Source organism: Ranitomeya imitator, chromosome 3, assembly GCF_032444005.1.
Source record: "Ranitomeya imitator isolate aRanImi1 chromosome 3, aRanImi1.pri, whole genome shotgun sequence".
Lineage (NCBI taxonomy): Eukaryota > Metazoa > Chordata > Amphibia > Anura > Dendrobatidae > Ranitomeya > Ranitomeya imitator.
The window spans coordinates 226,996,791-227,019,091 of NC_091284.1; the positions used below are offsets into that span (position 1 = coordinate 226,996,791).

General features: G+C 42.7%; 2 long non-coding RNA genes across 2 annotated transcripts; one reads left to right on the plus strand and one right to left on the minus strand.

The window, feature by feature from the left end:
- Positions 1–19,382: 19,382 nt before the first annotated feature.
- LOC138672009 (uncharacterized) lies at positions 19,383–20,204 on the minus strand. Its single transcript, XR_011319529.1, has 4 exons — positions 20,116–20,204; positions 19,974–20,038; positions 19,802–19,876; positions 19,383–19,456 (listed from the first exon to the last, which is right to left on the minus strand). It is a non-coding gene; the product is annotated as an uncharacterized lncRNA (long non-coding RNA).
- Positions 20,205–20,279: 75 nt separating this feature from the next.
- On the plus strand, positions 20,280–21,659 carry LOC138669604 (uncharacterized). Its single transcript, XR_011319203.1, has 4 exons — positions 20,280–20,368; positions 20,446–20,510; positions 20,609–20,683; positions 21,029–21,659. It is a non-coding gene; the product is annotated as an uncharacterized lncRNA (long non-coding RNA).
- Positions 21,660–22,301: the final 642 nt, after the last annotated feature.

Here is a 22,301-nt window from a genome sequence, read left to right on the forward strand (position 1 = left end):
CGTACACTCATAGGTCGTATAGTGCGGCCTGGATATGATATGAACTGGATGGACAAATGTCTTTTTTCGGCCTTACTAACTATGTTACTATATATAATTTTTCACACGGGCATTTTATGCCATAGATTACTCCTCGGGTGGAACAGGTTATGAAATCCTTAATTTCTGCTTCATTCTCTTTACAAGTAATACTCAGTTGTTTTTTCGTGTTTAGTTTTCTACACCGAAAGCATCTTTTACATGGAAAAAAACAGACCTGGCCTTTAATGTAGACGGCAATATAGGTGACGCAGGTTTCCGAACAGATGGAGCTATTATGTTGCCTAGATTGTTCGCCCTCCTAAACACAAACCTGGGGTGTTCGGCTAATGTATTCCCGATCACTTTATCTTCCTTTAATATACTCCAATATTTATTTACAATTTTTTTCAAAAGATGACTATTAGAATTATATGGAGCTATAATCGGTATCACTTCATTTTCCATATTGTTCATTTTTTCCTTTTTCTCTTTCGGTTTGAGTAATTTCTTTCGAGATTGTTTCCCTACTTGTTCCTTGACCCGTATCAGAGTCTCTTTATCATATCCTTTCTGGCTAAACCTCTCTATCAGGATATTAGTTTCCTTCTTAGGCCATGTTCACACAGTGCGTTTTTTACTGCGGAACCGCAGCGGTTTTGCCGCTGCGGTTCCCCAGCTGTTTTCCATGCAGGGTACATAACAATGTAACCCTATGGAAAACAGTCACTGCTGTGCACATGATCCGTAATTTCGTTTAAAAAGCCGCGCAGAATAGCTGCGGCAAAAAAGAAGGAGCATGTCACTTCTTTTTCCTGAACCGCAGCGGTTCTGCACCCATAGACCTCCATTGTGAGGTCAAAATCGCAGTAAAACCCGCAGATCAAAAATATATCTGCGGGTTTTACTGCGATTTGATGTGCAGAACCGCTGCAGCAGGAAGTGCGGGGGAGCGGGCGGAAGTGCGTGGGCGGAGTGTGGCTGCCCCCCCGTGCTCCGATCCCGCCCCCCCGTGCTCCGATGCCCCCCCCAGTGCTCAGATGCCCCCCGTGCCCTAATCTCCCCCCCTTATACTTACCCGGCGTCCCGGTGTCCGTCCGGCCGTCTTCTCCCTGGGCGCCGCCATCTTGCAAAATGGTGGGCGCATGCGCAGTGCGCCCGCCGAATCTGCCGGCCGGCAGATTCGCTCCAAAGTGCATTTTGATCACTGAGATATAACCTATCTCAGTGATCAAAATAAAAAAATAGTAAATGACACCCCCCCCACTTTGTCACCCCCATTGGTAGGGACAATAAAAAAATTAAGAATTTTTTTTTTTTTTTTTCACTAAGGTTAGAATAGGGGTAGGGGTAGGGTTAGGGGTAGGGTTAGGGTTAGGGGTAGGGTTAGGGGTAGGGTTAGGGTTAGGGTTAGGGGTAGGGTTAGGGGTAGGGTTAGGGGTAGGGTTAGGGTTAGGGGTAGGGTTAGGGTATTTTCAGCCATTTTAGCCCTAAAAAGCTTCCTAGGAAACACACAGTCTCTGCATAGAAAACTGCATAAAAAAAAAATAAAAAAACGCATCAAAAAACGCATCAAAAAAGGACAAAAAAAGGACCAAAAAAAGGACCTGCGTTTTCTGCCAAGAGCTGCAGTTTTTTTAAAAAACTGTCCTGAAAAAAAAAGGATGGAAATCCTGAACGTGTGAACATACCCTTACAATCCTCTGGTTTGGCGCAATTTCTGTGGGCTCTTATAAATTGGCTTTTGGGGACATTCAAAAGCCAACTTGGTAAATGGCAACTATTTAGTGCAATATAGTTGTTTGAATCAGTGGGTTTGTGATACAGACTGGTTTGGATCCCATTTCCTTCTATAAAGATTTTTAAATCTAAAAAAATTATTTCTTTATTGCTTGTGCTTGCTGTGAAATTTAAAAAATAATTATTTTTATTAAGTTCATTGATAAAATCCAATAATAAAACAGGGCCCCCTGACCATATAAAAACTATATCATCTGTAAAACGCTGCCATAGGACCAGGTTCGCCCGCAGGAGTCCATCTATATAGATGTTATCTTCCTCCCGCTTGCCAACATTTAAGTTGGCGTAGCTGGGGGCGAACCTGGTACCCATGGCAGTGCCCCACTGCTGGGAGTAGTAGTCCTTCTCGAAACGAAAATAGTTGTGGGTAAGAATAAAATTTATACAATCAATAATAAAAGCAAGTTGATCACTTGGTAAAATCCCATCTTTAGATAAAAAATGTTGAACTGCTTCACAACCTTTCTGGTGCTGGATAACTGTGTATAAAGAAGTGATATCAATGGTACCAATTATGTAATGGTCCTCCCACCGAACAGTTTGTAATATCCGTAAAACATGTGCACTATCCTTTAGGTAGGATGGGAGTAGGGGACATAATTTCTGTAGGTGGCAATCGACATATCTCGACATATTAGTTGTAAGGCCTCCTATGGCTGAGATTATAGGCCTACCTGGCGGATGTGACAAGTCTTTGTGACTCTTGGGTAGATAATAAAAATATGGGACTCTGGGATGTGTTTTATATTGATAAAATCATATTCACATTTATTTAAAAAACCTTTTTGTAGTCCCATTTTAATTAAGTTCTGCATTTCAAAAATATAACTTTCAGTTGGATCTACCTTAAGTGTTATATATGTACACTCATCTCCCAATAGGCGTAAAGATTCTTTGTTATAATCCTCAGTATTTAAAACCACTATTCCACCCCCTTTATCTGCTGGCCTTATCGTGATATCTTTATTATCTTGAAGTTGTCTGATTGCCATTCGTTCACGATGAGACAGGTCATACTTATATTTAGAACAATTCTTATTTGATATTTTCCTGATGTCATTGATAACATTTTTCTGAAAGGCATTGAAAGCCTCAGAATACTCTTGGATCGGATGGAAATTAGATTTATTTTTCAAGGAGGTATGTTGGTATGGATCGAATATCGCTGTAGTGCCATCAGCTTCATGACTAGTGAGTTTTTTCTTCACATAATATTTTTTGATGGCCAGCTTCCTCATAAACAATTTAATACCTACAAAGGCTTCGAATTTGTTAAATTTTGTACTTGGGGCATATTTTAAACCCTTATTTAGTAACGTGACCTCATTAATATCCAGTTTATGATCACTAAGATTAAATATCTTTTGTTCTAATGTAACTGGTTCACTTTTTTGTTGTTGTTGTTGCTGATATTTGTTCTTTTTTTTGGTAGATTTCCCGGCCCTACACCCCCTTTTTCGTGATTTTTTCGAACCACCTGAAAAAAAGGAAGACGGCTCTGTTTGGTTTTCTGTTGTTTTGTTTTTCTCTGTTCTAGGGCTCGGATGGATGCTCTGCTAGTAGTTGGCAGCTGGGGACTAGATTCTCTTTGATTGTTTTCAGAGGAGTTTACCACATTCTCAAGTGAGAGAAATCTGTTTTGAGTTGTTACAGAGAGTATCGGGGTAGAGATTTCGGGTCCCTTATTTTGAATATTATTCTCAATGTTTATATCCATATTTGGATTACTGTCAATGATCTCATTCGAGAAATTCTTCATATCTGAAGTAACATGGATGGAAAATCTCTCACTCAAAGACTAAGAGGAACCCTCACCTCCCTGTATTTCATCTAATGTAACTAATTGACAATTCCTTCTCATGGAATATTCATCCTCATGATTTGGAGTATTTCCCCTTATTAGTTGGTAGCTATTTATTTGATGTATTTTATTTGATTGGGGGGTACCTCTATTTTCCGATCTTAGATCCCTACAGAATTTTCTTTGTTTCTTTTCTATAATCTCTTTTTCTTTTGTTTTTATTCTCCTTCTTATACTGTTAGATAGATGTATAATCTCCTGAGATGATTCAAATGGTTTAATCTCCTCAAATAGATTGGAGATTTCATTGCGGATCTTAATTAGCTCGTCCTTTCTTTTCTTAATAATAAACAGTACCACACTCCTAGAAAAATCATTAAACATTGCATCCCATTCGGCCATAGTATCCAGATCTCCAATATCACCTGATAAGGGTTTATATACCACCAGGCCTTTAGGTATGCAATTCAGTGACAAGTATCTTTCTAACGTCGCTATCTCCCATAAATCTCTCATCTCTTTGATTAAATGTTGTTCTAAAGTCCTCAGAGATTCAATAGCTTTGCTTAGATCTTCCTTATTCGAGTCCAAATATGTTACCTGGAGATCTGTTTGAAAAAACTTTTGGATCTTATAGATCCTTTCCCTCCTATCATCCCAGAGTTCACTCATGGTAAATAAGGTTCTAATCGTGCTGCAGCCACTTAGTAACAGTAGTTACCACTATTTTATAAAAAATATATAAAATATAGAAGCCAAAATATAAAGACAACCAAGAGCGCTGCACAGAGAATAATACCTTGGTACTCCCCCTGCTGCAAATAAATGGACACAACTACCAAAAATGTCCGTCATCAAGTGTAAACACAGGCAGCTATATATATATGTATATTTGCGCTGGAGGTACCAATAAATCTAAAACACAATTAGTGGAAAAAGCTTTCTACATAAAATATCATATCCCTCACACTATGTTCAATCCATTACCTTGTTGGCATTTAGCATCTATCATCCATATACAGTCCCAGCGGTTACCAGGTGTTCACATGTATATTAGTCATTGGGGTCTTTCCAAACGTGTGAGTAGCGCTGACTTTCCAAAAATATATGTGAGGAAAGGGTGTTAAACCTGTCCCGGCCGGTGACAGTCACCCCTTACCTCACAGGCGAAGGAGTCTGAAGAAGGAGTCTGCCGACTTCGAAACGCGTTGGATAGAACTTTTTGGTCCTAGGTGCATTCCGTCAGCCGATCACGTGGAGTACCACGTGGATGTGACGTCACGCGAGGTCTTGCAGCGCTACTGCACCTCGCCGGCAATCTGTCTGTGGAAGCGCGGCTTCACCGCTGAAGATCTGGAAGCATCGCCTGTGAGGTAAGGGGTGACTGTCACCGGCCGGGACAGGTTTAACACCCTTTCCTCACATATATTTTTGGAAAGTCAGCGCGACTCACACGTTTGGAAAGACCCCAATGACTAATATACATGTGAACACCTGGTAACCGCTGGGACTGTATATGGATGATAGATGCTAAATGCCAACAAGGTAATGGATTGAACATAGTGTGAGGGATATGATATTTTATGTAGAAAGCTTTTTCCACTAATTGTGTTTTAGATTTATTGGTACCTCCAGCTTAAATATACATATATATATATATACATGTCAGGAAAGTGTCCGGAAAGTTGGTCCATGGACCAGTAGCAGGGCAGGTTTGATGGTTAAAAGCGTATTCCCATCTCCAAGACCCTATTCCAATATGTAGTAGGTGTAATAATAATAATAATAATACCTGAGATATATACAAAATGAGCAAATACCCTGCAATAAATAAATAGCAATACTGCATGAAAATAACAGAGTACATGGATAATTTTGAATAAAAAAATGTAAAAGCAATCCCACCATGTCAGGATGTAACTTCTGGTGTTAAAACCTTACCATATGTCAAATGATGTAAATGTGAAGAAGGGCTGAACGAGATCCCGACTAATGGACACCCAGCCATGGGGAGCTGTATAAACATAATGTCCAGATCAAAGAAAAGGGAGGCCACATTGCACATTTACGCTGCACATTTTAAGGTGTTGGATACTTGACCAGGATCGATAGTGATTTCAATGCTGAGCTATATGTGAGTATCCTACAAGATGCTTTGTACACTCGAATACTATGGGTATGAAAAGGACGAGATAGTGTTCCAGCAGTACAAGGATATGAAGGATATAGATTGTGAAGCAATAGTTCAATGTCAATGAAATAGAGGTACTTGATTGGTCCCCACAGTCCCCAGACATCAATTTAATTTAACACTTGTGGGTAGTTGTAGAAAAAGCTGTATATATACCCAAGTGAGTTGACTAGTACGCACCAACTTTGGGAATATGTAAAATAGACCTGGGATCAGTTTTTGGTCAAGACATGTTTGAATCTGATCGAGAGCATGTCCAGAAGGTTTCAGGCAGTGTTAAAAACCAAAGGTGGATTTACAAAATGCTAACAAAATAATAAAAACAAACATTTTGATTTTTAGGAGCAAAACCTTAACAATGCAGTGAGGAGACAAGAATCTGCATAACTAATCATATGCTAAATAGTTGCACGTCAAATTTATGTATTAGACAGCCAAGATGATTGTCTATAAAATGATGGTATTCTCATGTTCGAAACAGTAGTGGATGGTAAGATATGGAGCCTGAAAGTCAAAAGTTCAAAACATTGTTACCCTTTTGCTCGCCAGTGTAACCCTTTTCCATGGTTTGAAAGTTTAAACTACAACATTTCATTTTTTATAATCCAAACCAGTTTGAGTGTATTTTTTATTATAATACGGCATCAACATGGGTTTACGAGACATTGGTTCTGTCAAACTAATCTGATCAGCTTGTATGAAGAGGTAAGTTCCAGACTGCATCAGTGGAAGTTGTCTATCTGGACTTTTTAAAGGCGATACAGTGCCGCATAAAAGGTTTTAACACACAATGAGAACATTGTGACCAGCGGAAAATATGTGTAAATTGCTTAAATTGCCCAGTGATAGGAAACAGAGGGTGGCGATTAATGAATGGAACACACCACTCTGATTAGATCATAGTTAATTGTGGGATTCCACAGTGGGTCAGTGTTGGTCTGTTAATTAATTAGTATATTTATTAATGACTTTGTTGAGGAAATTCAGATGAGAATTTCAATATTTTCAAATGATACTAATCTCTGCAATGTAATCACCACGGAGGAGGGTAATTTAATACTGCAGAGAGATTTGGAGTCTACAGACACAACCTCAATCTGCGTACAGAGGGACGACGATAAATTGGAACAAAATGTTATGTAGTAAAAAATCAATTTTTTATTATTAACATTAGATAAAATGAAATAATAGTATTCAATGAAATCAAGCTTAGGAACATACGAGTAGTGCAGGAGCATCGGGACACAAAAATGATTACCTGCACAGAGGAAATTGCGCTACCAAAAATGAGGAAAAAGAAGAAAAAGACCAACCATGCAGAAAAAATATGGATTAAATTCTAATTCATAAATTGCAAGTAAAGTGCATAGTGCATGGTTCAAATATTAGCATTTACCATAAACTGTGCATGGGCTTCTGCCTGATCCTAATAAATGTAATGAGTGCTATGAAAAGCTAGTATGAAGCTCATAGTGTTGTGAGTAGTACAATACCTGTAAAGTGCTGATTGCAAAAGAGACCCTGCTGCCTCGCGCTCTCACCCCGACAGTGCCGTTTCGCGTTATGCTTCTTCTATGGGGGCGAGCGCCGTTTCGCCTTATGCTTCTTCTATGGGGGCACGCATTATACACATTTGACCTAAGCACCATCAAAATTCCTTGTAGTTACCTCAAATGCTCACAAAAGGGAAGAAAATGTCCACATGCATTGGTTGAATGGTGCCACAGTTTCTTGCTTTGAAATGTAAGGTCATGCACTTGGGCAGAGGAAATAAAATTTGTACTGAATGGTATAACTGTTGTGAATTCTGTGGCTGAATTCACTCCTGTGGTCACAAGTGGTACTGCAGCTTCTGAGCTTCCTCCCTCAGGTGTTCTGGTGAGCTCGTTAACTGCTTCATTACTTAACTCCGCCTGATGCTGCTATCCTTGCTCCTTGTCAATGTTTCAGTGTTGGATCTGAGCTTCTCCTGATTGTTCCTGTGACCTGCTGCTCTGTATAGCTAAGTGCTTTTTGCTTTTTTGTTGCTTTTTTTCTGTCCAGCTTGTCTTTTGTTTTGCTGGAAGCTCTGAGACGCAAAGGGTGTACCGCCGTGCCGTTAGTTCGGCACGGTGGGGTTTTTTTTGCCCCCATTGCGTGGTTTTGCTTTAGGGTTTTTTGTAAACTGCAAAGTTCGCTTTACTGTCCTCGCTCTGTCCTAGAATATCGGGCCCCACTTTGCTGAATCTATTTCATCCCTACGTTTTGTCTTTTCATCTTACTCACAGTCATTATATGTGGGGGGCTGCCTTTTCCTTTGGGGAATTTCTCTGGGGCAAGTCAGGCCTATTTTTCTATCTTCAGGCTAGCTAGTTTCTTAGGCTGTGCCGAGTTGCCTAGGTAGTTGTTAGGCGCAATCCACAGCCGCTTTTAGTTGTGTTTAGGATAGGATCAGGTGTGCAGTCTACAGAGTTTCCACGTCTCAGAGCTCGTTCTTGTATATTTGGGTATTTGTCAGATCACTGTGTGCGCTCTGATCGCTAAGCACACTGTGTTTCTGGATTGCCTTCATAACACCTGTCATTAGCAAACATAACAGTACAAGGAGCCAAACTAATGATTCTCAATAGAGGGAAAGAAAAAGTTCTGACATCATTTTTTTTTTTTTTTCTGCTCTGTGTTCATTTTTTTTTTTTTCCCCTAGACATTTGGGGTATTCTGGACACAGGTGTGGACATGGATATTCAGGGTCTGTGCTCTTCAATGGATAATCTCGTTATAAATGTACAAAAAATTCAAGATACTATTGATCAGAAATCTATGTTAGAACCAAGAATTCCTATTCCTGATTTGTTTTTTGGAGATAGAACTAAGTTTCTAAGTTTCAAAAATAATTGTAAGCTATTTCTGGCCTTGAAACCTCATTCTTCTGGTAATCCTATTCAACAGGTTTTGATTATTATTTCTTTTTTGCGCGGCGACCCTCAAGACTGGGCATTTTCTCTTGCGCCAGGAGACCCTGCATTGAGTAGTGTCGATGCGTTTTTCCTGGCGCTCGGATTGCTGTACGATGAGCCTAATTCAGTGGATCAGGCTGAGAAAAATTTGCTGGCTTTGTGCCAGGGTCAGGATGATATAGAAGTATATTGTCAGAAATTTAGGAAATGGTCAGTACTCACTCAGTGGAATGAATCTGCGCTGGCAGCTTTGTTCAGAAAGGGTCTCTCTGAGGCTCTTAAGGATGTCATGGTGGGATTTCCTATGCCTGCTGGTTTGAATGAGTCTTTGTCTTTGGCCATTCAGATCGGTCGACGCTTGCGCGAGCGTAAATCTGTGCACCATTTGGCGGTACTGCCTGAGGTTAAACCTGAGCCTATGCAGTGCGATAGGACTATGACTAGAGTTGAACGGCAGGAATACAGACGTCTGAATGGTCTGTGTTTCTACTGTGGTGATTCCACTCATGCTATTTCTGATTGTCCTAAGCGCACTAAGCGGTCCGCTAGGTCTGCCGTCATTGGTACTATACAGTCCAAATTCCTTCTGTCCATTACCTTGATATGCTCTTTGTCGTCGTTTTCTGTCATGGCGTTTGTGGATTCGGGCGCTGCCCTGAATCTGATGGATTTGGATTATGCTAAACGTTGTGGGTTTTTCTTGGAGCCTTTGCGGTGTCCTATTCCATTGAGAGGAATTGATGCTACACCTTTGGCCAAGAATAAACCTCAATACTGGGCCCAGCTGACCATGTGCATGGCTCCTGCACATCAGGAAGTTATTCGCTTTCTGGTGTTGCATAATCTGCATGATGTGGTCGTGTTGGGGTTGCCATGGCTACAAACCCATAATCCAGTATTGGATTGGAATTCCATGTCGGTATCCAGCTGGGGTTGTCAGGGGGTACATGGTGATGTTCCATTTTTGTCGATTTCGTCATCCACCCCTTCTGAGGTCCCAGAGTTCTTGTCTGATTATCAGGATGTATTTGAAGAGCCCAAGTCCGATGCTCTACCTCCTCATAGGGATTGTGATTGTGCTATCAATTTGATTCCTGGTAGTAAATTCCCTAAAGGTCGATTATTTAATTTATCCGTGCCCGAACACGCCGCTATGCGCAGTTATGTGAAGGAATCCCTGGAGAAGGGACATATTCGCCCATCGTCATCACCACTGGGAGCAGGGTTCTTCTTTGTAGCCAAGAAGGATGGTTCGCTGAGACCGTGTATTGATTACCGCCTTCTTAATAAGATCACTGTTAAATTTCAGTATCCCTTGCCATTGTTATCTGACTTGTTTGCTCGGATTAAGGGGGCTAGTTGGTTCACTAAGATAGATCTTCGTGGTGCGTATAATCTGGTGAGAATCAGGCAAGGAGATGAATGGAAAACTGCATTCAATACGCCCGAGGGTCATTTTGAGTATCTAGTGATGCCGTTCGGACTTGCCAATGCTCCATCTGTGTTTCAGTCTTTTATGCATGACATCTTCCGTGAGTATCTGGATAAATTCCTGATTGTTTACTTGGATGACATTTTGATCTTCTCAGATGATTGGGAGTCTCATGTGAAGCAGGTCAGAATGGTTTTTCAGGTCCTGCGTGCTAACTCTTTGTTTGTGAAGGGATCAAAGTGTCTCTTCGGTGTGCAGAAAGTTTCATTTTTGGGGTTCATCTTTACCCCTTCTACTATCGAGATGGATCCAGTTAAGGTCCAAGCCATCCAGGATTGGATTCAGCCGACATCTCTGAAAAGTCTGCAAAAGTTCCTGGGCTTTGCTAATTTTTATCGTCGCTTCATCTGTAATTTTTCTAGCATTGCCAAACCATTGACCGATTTGACCAAGAAGGGTGCTGATTTGGTTAATTGGTCTTCTGCTGCTGTGGAAGCTTTTCAGGAGTTGAAGCGTCGTTTTTGTTCTGCCCCTGTGTTGTGTCAGCCAGATGTTTCTCTTCCGTTCCAGGTCGAGGTTGATGCTTCTGAGATTGGAGCAGGGGCGGTTTTGTCACTGAGAGGTTCTGATTGCTCAGTGATGAAACCATGTGCTTTCTTTTCCAGGAAGTTTTCGCCCGCTGAGCGTAATTATGATGTGGGCAATCGAGAGTTGCTGGCCATGAAGTGGGCATTCGAGGAGTGGCGTCATTGGCTTGAAGGAGCTAAGCATCGCGTGGTGGTATTGACTGATCATAAGAACTTGACTTATCTCGAGTCTGCCAAGCGCTTGAATCCTAGACAGGCCCGTTGGTCGTTATTTTTTGCCCGCTTCGACTTTGTGATTTCGTACCTTCCGGGCTCTAAAAATGTGAAGGCGGATGCTCTGTCTAGGAGTTTTGTGCCCGACTCTCCGGGTTTATCTGAGCCAGCGGGTATCCTCAAGGAAGGAGTCATTGTGTCTGCCATCTCCCCTGATTTGCGGCGGGTGCTGCAAAAATTTCAGGCGAATAAACCTGATCGTTGTCCAGCAGAGAAACTGTTGGTCCCTGATAGGTGGACTAATAAACTTATCTCTGAACTTCATTGTTCGGTGTTGGCTGGTCATCCTGGAATCTTTGGTACCAGAGAGTTAGTGGCTAGATCCTTCTGGTGGCCATCTCTGTCACGGGATGTACGTACTTTTGTGCAGTCCTGTGGGATTTGTGCTAGGGCTAAGCCCTGCTGTTCTCGTGCCAGTGGGTTGCTTTTGCCCTTGCCGGTCCCAAAGAGGCCTTGGACACATATTTCGATGGATTTCATTTCTGACCTTCCCGTTTCTCAAAAGATGTCAGTCATTTGGGTGGTCTGTGATCGCTTTTCTAAAATGGTCCATCTGGTGCCCTTGGCTAAATTGCCTTCCTCCTCTGATTTGGTACCTTTGTTCTTTCAGCATGTGGTTCGGTTGCATGGCATTCCTGAGAATATTGTTTCTGACAGAGGTTCCCAGTTTGTTTCAAGGTTTTGGCGAGCCTTTTGTGGTAGGATGGGCATTGACCTATCCTTTTCCTCGGCTTTCCATCCTCAGACTAATGGCCAGACCGAACGAACCAATCAGACCTTGGAAACATATCAGATGTTTTGTTTCTGCAGACCAGGATGATTGGGTGTCCTTTTTGCCGTTGGCTGAGTTCGCCCTTAATAATCGGGCCAGCTCGGCTACCTTGGTTTCTCCATTTTTTTGCAATTCTTGGTTCCATCCTCGTTTCTCTTCAGGACAGGTTGAGTCTTCGGACTGTCCTGGTGTGGATTCTGTGGTGGATAGGTTGCAGCAGATCTGGACTCAGGTAGTGGACAATTTGATCTTGTCCCAGGAGAAAGCTCAACTTTTCGCTAATCGCAGACGCCGTGTGGGTCCCCGACTTCGTGTTGGGGATCTGGTTTGGTTATCTTCTCGTCATATTCCTATGAAGGTTTCCTCTCCTAAATTTAAACCTCGTTTTATTGGTCCGTATAGGATTTCTGAGGTTCTCAATCCTGTGTCTTTTCGTTTGACCCTCCCAGACTCCTTTTCCATACATAATGTATTCTATAGGTCGTTGTTGCGGAGATACGTGGCACCTATGGTTCCATCTGTTGAGCCTCCTGCCCCGGTTTTGGTGGAGGGGGAATTGGAGTATATTGTGGAGAAGATTTTGGATTCTCGTGTTTCTAGACGGAAACTCCAGTATCTGGTTAAATGGAAGGGTTATGCTCAGGAAGATAATTCCTGGGTTTTTGCCTCTGATGTTCATGCTTCCGATCTTGTTCGTGCCTTTCATGCGGCTCATTCTGGTCGGCCTGGGGGCTCTGGTGAGGGTTCGGTGACCCCTCCTCAAGGGGGGGGTACTGTTGTGAATTCTGTGGCTGAATTCACTCCTGTGGTCACAAGTGGTACTGCAGCTTCTGAGCTTCCTCCCTCAGGTGTTCTGGTGAGCTCGTTAACTGCTTCATTACTTAACTCCGCCTGATGCTGCTATCCTTGCTCCTTGTCAATGTTTCAGTGTTGGATCTGAGCTTCTCCTGATTGTTCCTGTGACCTGCTGCTCTGTATAGCTAAGTGCTTTTTGCTTTTTTGTTGCTTTTTTTCTGTCCAGCTTGTCTTTTGTTTTGCTGGAAGCTCTGAGACGCAAAGGGTGTACCGCCGTGCCGTTAGTTCGGCACGGTGGTTTTTTTTTGCCCCCTTTGCGTGGTTTTGCTTTAGGGTTTTTTGTAGACTGCAAAGTTCGCTTTACTGTCCTCGCTCTGTCCTAGAATATCGGGCCCCACTTTGCTGAATCTATTTCATCCCTACGTTTTGTCTTTTCATCTTACTCACAGTCATTATATGTGGGGGGCTGCCTTTTCCTTTGGGGAATTTCTCTGGGGCAAGTCAGGCCTATTTTTCTATCTTCAGGCTAGCTAGTTTCTTAGGCTGTGCCGAGTTGCCTAGGTAGTTGTTAGGCGCAATCCACAGCCGCTTTTAGTTGTGTTTAGGATAGGATCAGGTGTGCAGTCTACAGAGTTTCCACGTCTCAGAGCTCGTTCTTGTATTTTTGGGTATTTGTCAGATCACTGTGTGCGCTCTGATCGCTAAGCACACTGTGTTTCTGTATTGCCTTCATAACACCTGTCATTAGCAAACATAACATATAACACTGTGACCGAAAAAGGCTTGGGCATATTGGTGGACAACAAACTCAACTTTAGTGACCAGTAAAAACAAAATGTAGTAAGTAAATAGTAATAGTACATTACACTATATTGATCAAAAAAATGTAAACTAAGTACCCCATATTATTTATATGTACAGTTATATGAAAAAGTTTGGGCACCCCTAGTAATCTTAAGCTTAATGTTTTATAAAAATCTACTCCAAATCTACTCAGGCATTCATGCAGAGGAACAATTACACTGTTCTGGAATGGCCATCCCACTCCCCAGACCTGAATATCATTGAACATCTGTGGTATCATTTGAAGAGGGCTGTCCATGCTCGGCGACCATCAAACTTAACTGAACTGGAATTGTTTTGTAAAGAGGAATAGTCAAAAATACCTTCATCCAGGATCCAGGAACTCATTAAAGCTACAGGAAGCGACTAGAGGCTGTTATTTTTGCAAAAGGAGGATCTACTAAACATTAATGTCACTTTTCTGGTGGGGTGCCCATACTTCTGCACCTGTCAAATTTTGTTTGAATGCAGATTGCACATTTTCTGTTAGTACAATAAACCTTATTTCAAGGCAGAAACATTACTGTGTCCAACAGTTATTAGATATATGAAACTGAAATAGCTGTTGCAAAAAAAAACAATTTTTATAAAACATTAACCTTAAGATTAATAGGGGTGCCCAAACTTTTTCATATAACTGTACTATTACTATTTACTTACTAAAAGGTATATGCTCTGCTCACTTTGTTTTTTTGTTGTGTTTTGTCTGTGAAATGGCCATGGTGTGACTGTGCATTTTGCTTTAGTGATGACCGCTGTTGTCAAGGCAAATGAAGTCATGGCATGCATTAAAAGAGGCATAGATGCTTGTGAGCAGAACATAGTTTTGCCTCTATGTAAGTCACTAGTGCGGCCACACTTAGAATACTGTGTACAATTTTGGTTTCCGGTTTATAAGAAGAACATGGCTGAAGTAGAGTGAGTGCAAAGAAAAGCAACCAAGGTTATTAAGGGAATGGGTGGACTGCAATACCAAGATAGGTTATCAAACTTGGGGTTATTCAGTTTGTAAAAAAGCCTACTAAGGGGCAATCTTATTGCAACGTAAGAATATATGAATGGACATCTTTCTAATTATATTTTTACCCATAGGCCTGCAACAATGACAAGAGGGGTTCCTCTACATCTAGAATAAAAAGGTTTCATCATCCCCACAGATGAAGAATCTTTACGTAGTGATATTATTGAATTCTAATACCAGTTTAACTACTGACTTCTTTGCCACATATTGATGAAATGACCAATTAATTTAACAAGTTTAAAAGGGTATTAGATGTCTGCAGATGGAACATTGGTCCACGGATTCATTCTAATTACCTTATGTGGAGTCAGGACTGAATTTTTTGTCTAATATCAAAGTGTTAGGATTATTGTTTGGACTTGATTGGTTGTACTCTGTCTTTTTTCAATCTTAACAATTTTGAAATGTCTACAATGATCTTAGGGTTGATTACAAGGAAAAGTTATATCATTTTAAGCATAGTCAATCAATAGGAACCTGACCAGCATTATAAACATAAGGATGATTGACCTCGGGGAGATCAAAGCATCCAACACCGCGGAGACACCATCACGTGTTTCTTAACGCAGTGATCCAGAACACTGCTCCCATCCCTTATGGGAAATATGCAAATGCATGTAGAAAAGCCGTTGAGGAGCAAATACCCTGAAACAGCTGTCTGTGGATGGATACCATGTTTTGGCATAGGTGGTTTTCCTTTTTTGATGCTGCCCTTCCCGTGGCTTTTCTACATGCACCTGACCAGCATTAGACTGGAGCACCTTGGGCCCACCAGAGAAAATCATTCTTGGGGGTCCACTATGTAGCTACATAGAAATAAATACAAGACCACCAGGGGTGATAGCGGTGGTTGGGGTAGCCCCCCTCAGATAGTATAATGCATCCCCCTCATAGAATATAATGCAGCCCCCCTCATAGAATATAATGCAGCCCCCCATAGAGAGGTGTATCTAGGTTTTCTGGCACCCGGGGCAAGAATTCATTTTGGCGCCCCCCCAAGGACATATGTGACTTGCACACTTAGTCATGTACCCACGAGCCGCTCTCCATAATGTTCTCAATGTTCAGTGAAAAACTGAGAGAAGCAGAAGAGAAGATCGTTGTCACAGGACCATAAGTATGAAAGTCACATGTGAGTGAAGTGTCCATGTGATGACTACTGGAACCTGCAGAGCTGAATCCTGACATTGCAGCTTCTGAATTCTCACAACTAATGCACTGCACACTACTAGGATTCTCCCTTGCTGGTTGACAGTCATGTCAGCACAAGCATGTGGGTTGTTTACTTCTGTCCACATTCTGACTAGACGTGCCCGGCCTCACTCAGTTCATTTTCATTGACTGAGGCCACACATATCTAGTCAGCACATGAGCACATATATGTAAATCGCCGGTACAAGGGAATCCTGACAGCGTGCAGTGCGCACTGTGAGATTCAGAAGTCTGCAGTCACAAAGAATGACTGCAGACTCATTACAAACCTGGACATCCCCTTTAATGCTCCTAATATAAATAAAACATGAGAATTAGTCAGTATCACAAATAACATTTCCATCCAGGTACCTGATAGATGACGTCGCCTCTGGAGCCGTTCTCCTTCTTTTCTTCATCTTCTCCAGACCCCATGATGAGTTTTCTCATCCACAGCTCGTCTCTGCAGACCTCCATCTTCTCCACTCTATTGCAGAAAATCTCCACATGACGCCCTAAAAGATAGAAGTGTCATTATAATGCTCTTTAATAAAAAATTGCCCCTCACTATATTGTCTGCACAAAATATGACCCCCATGTTGTCTTTCTTACAGTACATGCTCTTCACACTGACCTCTCCTTTCCATACCGGCCCTGTCTTCACACTGCCCTCTCATACTGTGTCCCCCGTATACAGCCCAATATTTATACTGTACTCTCTCATCACACTCCCCCTCCTTGGAATAATGCCCCCACTACTCAGTGTCTATTCTGTGCCAACTCACTTTTCTCCCCCATACTGTCTCCTCACACTATTCCCCTCCCTCATACTGTCTCCTCTCACATCTCCACTGTTCACCATACTGTCTCCTCATATATTTACCCCCTCACTTTCTATACTGCCTGCTCACCTGACTCCCCATATTGTGTCTGCACACATCCCATCACCCTTACTCCCCGTACTCTGTCCACTTATATTTTTCACATCGCTACTCATATTGTGTCCACATACATTCCCGAGCTGTACACAGGTCCTTCTCAAAAAATTAGCATATAGTGTTAAATTTCATTATTTACCATAATGTAATGATTACAATTAAACTTTCATATATTATAGATTCATTATCCACCAACTGAAATTTGTCAGGTCTTTTATTGTTTAAATACTGATGATTTTGGCATACAACTCCTGATAACCCAAAAAACCTGTCTCAATAAATTAGCATATCAAGAAAAGGTTCTCTAAACGACCTATTACCCTAATCTTCTGAATCAACTAATTAACTCTAAACACATGCAAAAGATACCTGAGGCTTTTATAAACTCCCTGCCTGGTTCATTACTCAAAACCCCCATCATGGGTAAGACTAGCGACCTGACAGATGTCAAGAAGGCCATCATTGACACCCTCAAGCAAGAGGGTAAGACCCAGAAAGAAATTTCTCAACAAATAGGCTGTTCCCAGAGTGCTGTATCAAGGCACCTCAATGGTAAGTCTGTTGGAAGGAAACAATGTGGCAGAAAACGCTGTACAACGAGAAGAGGAGACCGGACCCTGAGGAAGATTGTGGAGAAGGACCGATTCCAGACCTTGGGGAACCTGAGGAAGCAGTGGACTGAGTCTGGTGTGGAAACATCCAGAGCCACCGTGCACAGGCGTGTGCAGGAAATGGGCTACAGGTGCCGCATTCCCCAGGTAAAGCCACTTTTGAACCATAAACAGCGGCAGAGGCGCCTGACCTGGGCTACAGAGAAGCAGCACTGGATTGGTCCCAAGTACTTTTTTCTGATGAAAGCAAATTTTGCATGTCATTCGGAAATCAAAGTGCCAGAGTCTGGAGGAAGACTGGGGAGAAGGAAATGCCAAAATGCCTGAAGTCCAGTGTCAAGTACCCACAGTCAGTGATGGTGTGGGGTGCCATGTCAGCTGCTGGTGTTGGTCCACTGTGTTTCATCAAGGGCAGGGTCAATGCAGCTAGCTATCAGGAGATTTTGGAGCACTTCATGCTTCCATCGGCTGAAATGCTTTATGGAGATGAAGATTTCATTTTTCAGCACGACCTGGCACCTGCTCACAGTGCCAAAACCACTGGTAAATGGTTTACTGACCATGGTATTACTGTGCTCAATTGGCCTGCCAACTCTCCTGACCTGAACCCCATAGAGAATCTGTGGGATATTGTGAAGAGAAAGTTGAGAGACGCAAGACCCAACACTCTGGATGAGCTTAAGGCCGCTATTGAAGCATCCTGGGCCTCCATAACATCTCAGCAGTGTCACAGGCTGATTGCCTCCATGCCACGCCGCATTGAAGCAGTCATTTCTGCCAAAGGATTCCCGACCAAGTATTGAGTGCATAACTGAACATTATTATTTGATAGTTTTTTTGTTTGTTATTAAAAAACACTTTTATTTGATTGGATGGGTGAAATATGCTAATTTATTGAGACAGGTTTTTTGGGTTATCAGGAGTTGTATGCCAAAATCATCAGTATTTAAACAATAAAAGACCTGACAAATTTCAGTTGGTGGATAATGAATCTATAATATATGAAAGTTTAATTGTAATCATTACATTATGGTAAATAATGAAATTTAACACTATATGCTAATTTTTTGAGAAGGACCTGTATATAAAAAAACAAAAACACTATACTCACCTCTTCTCCTCGTTCCCACGCTGACTCTGGCTCTGCTCCGGTATCAGCAGCTGCACTGCTGTCTACCCGACATGCACCCACAGTGTCAGGGGCAGAGGGGAATGATGGGAGAGGGCGTGTCATCTGACGCTCTATCCTTCATTATTGCTTTCAACTGTATCGGCATCTATGATGCCCATACAGTTGAATACGGTGCGCACTGGGGAGCCGTGCTGGCGCCGGGTCCCCCTGACTTAAAGGCCCCATAGTGGTCGCATGGGCTGGGGGCCCCTGGGGGAGCAGGGGCCCTGGTCTGCCGGCCCTGATAGCGGGCAGTGTTATCCGCAGCCAGCGGCTAACACTGCCCGATATTAAAGTGAAATGAATATTCATTCCTCTTCATGACCATGGAGGCTTGGGGAAGAGTGAATATTCATTTCTCATTAGCAGTAGGGACAGGCTTTAGCTGCAGCAGCCGGCTTCTGCCTCCTGTTACCCGCTGCTGTCTGCTGGCACCGGGTGGGCCCCCCAGACTCACGGGCCCCATAGCAGCTGCGTGGTGTGCCACTATTAGCGACATGCCACTGGCTGGGTGCCCTTGGAGCAACGAGGGCCCTAGGCAGCTGCCGGCCCTGTATGCCAGCAGATGTCAGTGCTTGGGCCCACCGGAGAATTCTCCAATTCTCTGGTGGGCCAGTCTGACCCTGAATCTGACAAATAGGTACACAGGTCAATTCAAGATTGAGCTTAGATATCAATGCTGTGAATATCACCAGGCTTATAGGGTAGAAGGATCAGAGCCACCTACAAAAGTCAGTATAAAGGATCATCTGAGGCTTTATACTGCCAAACTACTCTTCGGCAGTTGACTATTTCTAATGGAAGCAATATGTTAAGAAAAATACCTTCGTAATTATGAATACAACTAGATGGTGGCCAGATTCGAATGCATCGGGTATTCTAGAATATGCATGTCCACGTAGTATATTGATAAATAAATAAACAACAGCCGCACTCGATATTTTGTTTTTTCATATGCAAATAAAGTAATTTATTATTTTCACCACAGTGGTATTTGCGAAACTGGGGTCACCACAATCATATATCGAGGTACTAGGTAACGTTTCGGCCCCGTTGTGGGCCTTTGTCAAACCTCACTAGAAAACAATAAGGATTTGCACAATGTTACAAATTTGAAAAAAAGGAATATGAAAAATAAAAATAAAAGAACAGGGACACAAAACACAACAAAACAGTGCTATACATAAGCAGCGACTAGTGGTAGTGTAAACCCAATACAGACACTATATGTACAAAATATACTATATGTACAAAATATACAAAGGGTATATATCAAGCCAATATCTGAAAAGGGAAATTATGCGTATATCTATATTCATAGAGCCAGCATGCAAGTTGGCGTGGTATCAACGAAAGGCATCCAGATTTACGCTTCTGAAAAATTACATACGAGCACTAATAAAAGAGGAAGGGCGACTAACCTTGTTGTAAAAAGAAAAAAGTGGAGGGTACCCCAAAGTAACGAAACAGGTAGTAAGGCAGGATCCAGGCGGAGACTGGAGGGGGGGGGGAAGGAAAAGAAAGGTATACCATTAAGTAAGATAGGGATATATAGTACGAGAGTAAGGGGCGGGGGAACATGACATAACATACCGTATAATGCAAAAGCGGGAAAAAGAAGGTAGGTCAGGAAAGGGGAAACAAATTCCCAGTATGCGCTGTAAAAGATAAAAAGAGCATGAGTCAGCTGTGGGGAAGACAGGGGGGACACAGCCTAGAAGGGAGCAGCGAATACCTGAGGATCCGGTGTACTGCGTGCCTGCGGTGATGTGTGGAGCCGTGTAGAACCGTGGGGTTAATAAAGGGGCGGCACAGGAAGTGCAAGGCTGGAGCGAGGGCTGGAGCGCAGGGCCGCTCCAGATATCTGTCTGGCCCTGCGCTCCAGCCCTCGCTCCAGCCTTGCACTTCCTGTGCCGCCCCTTTATTAACCCCACGGTTCTACACGGCTCCACACATCACCGCAGGCACGCAGTACACCGGATCCTCAGGTATTCGCTGCTCCCTTCTAGGCTGTGTCCCCCCTGTCTTCCCCACAGCTGACTCATGCTCTTTTTATCTTTTACAGCGCATACTGGGAATTTGTTTCCCCTTTCCTGACCTACCTTCTTTTTCCCGCTTTTGCATTATACGGTATGTTATGTCATGTTCCCCCGCCCCTTACTCTCGTACTATATATCCCTATCTTACTTAATGGTATACCTTTCTTTTCCTTCCCCCCCCCCCTCCAGTCTCCGCCTGGATCCTGCCTTACTACCTGTTTCGTTACTTTGGGGTACCCTCCACTTTTTTCTTTTTACAACAAGGTTAGTCGCCCTTCCTCTTTTATTAGTGCTCGTATGTAATTTTTCAGAAGCGTAAATCTGGATGCCTTTCGTTGATACCACGCCAACTTGCATGCTGGCTCTATGAATATAGATATACGCATAATTTCCCTTTTCAGATATTGGCTTGATATATACCCTTTGTATATTTTGTACATATAGTATATTTTGTACATATAGTGTCTGTATTGGGTTTACACTACCACTAGTCGCTGCTTATGTATAGCACTGTTTTGTTGTGTTTTGTGTCCCTGTTCTTTTATTTTTATTTTTCATATTCCTTTTTTTCAAATTTGTAACATTGTGCAAATCCTTATTGTTTTCTAGTGAGGTTTGACAAAGGCCCACAACGGGGCCGAAACGTTACCTAGTACCTCGATATATGATTGTGGTGACCCCAGTTTCGCAAATACCACTGTGGTGAAAATAATAAATTACTTTATTTGCATATGAAAAAACAAAATATCGAGTGCGGCTGTTGTTTATTTATTTATGAAGTTACCGTGGTTCAGCCTGCACCAATCCACACCGATCAGAGTGCACGCCTTTGCTATCTCTATTACGTACGTTGTTGGCGTCTTGCACCTGAAGCCATAGATGTCTACCGAAACATTTGCATTCGATGAGCCAGCAGCGACACGGATCCTAGCCAAGGTTACCAGCTCTGGCGATTTCTTGAAAATCCCAGCTCAGGAATTACGCACTAAAGACTACGAGCGTGAACGAAGGCGTTTGGCATCATTCGATTTACATTCCATCACGCTAGCTGAGTATCATAGACTAAGCAGAATACCGCGTGGTCTCAGGTGCCACCTGCGACCAACATTGTTCTCGGACAAACCCGACTATTGTGACAAGTTTCAAAAGATACTCAACAAATGTTCTCTGGATATTATTCTTCTCACTGTTGATTTTCTTCAGACAGCCATTTCAGAAACCGAAGGAAAGATCGCCTCCATTGAAGAACAACTATCTACACTACTACCAGCAGCAGACTGGAGCTCCTTGAAGGCAAAGACTGACAAGGTAATAGAAGAGCATCGCAAATTTCTCCAAGAAAGAAAGCGCTCCAAATTTCAACGAGACTCCGAAGACTACTCTCAAAACCGAGTTTATAGATGGAACGACTCTGCTCCCTCCGGTACCAGACAAGGCAACTCTGGCCCCCGGCGCCAGGGTTCATACAGTACAGACAGCGACAGCTCCACAAACAGCCTCTCACAGAATCGTTTTTTATCCAAACGTCCGGTCCCAAGACCCAATACCCGCCACGGAGGAGACCGATACGGAGGGCCTTCCGGAAACACAGATCGCATGACGACAAGGTCCCAGGTAAGACCAGTAACACAGTCATCAACATCTCCTCTTATACACTCAACCCGGCGGAACTAACAGTTCTGCAACGGGGCCTATCCTTTTGTCCTACCCCACAATGGGATAAATTCAAACTCTCCCAGGACCTCCAACACTTCTTCCGTAATCTTCGTCTGAAGACTCATTTTGGACTTCTTCAAGATTCACCACATAATAGGGCACCCACGTCTGTGGGTGATCCTATTCCTGCATTGAGCATTGTTAACTTGGGTTTACGCAACACTAG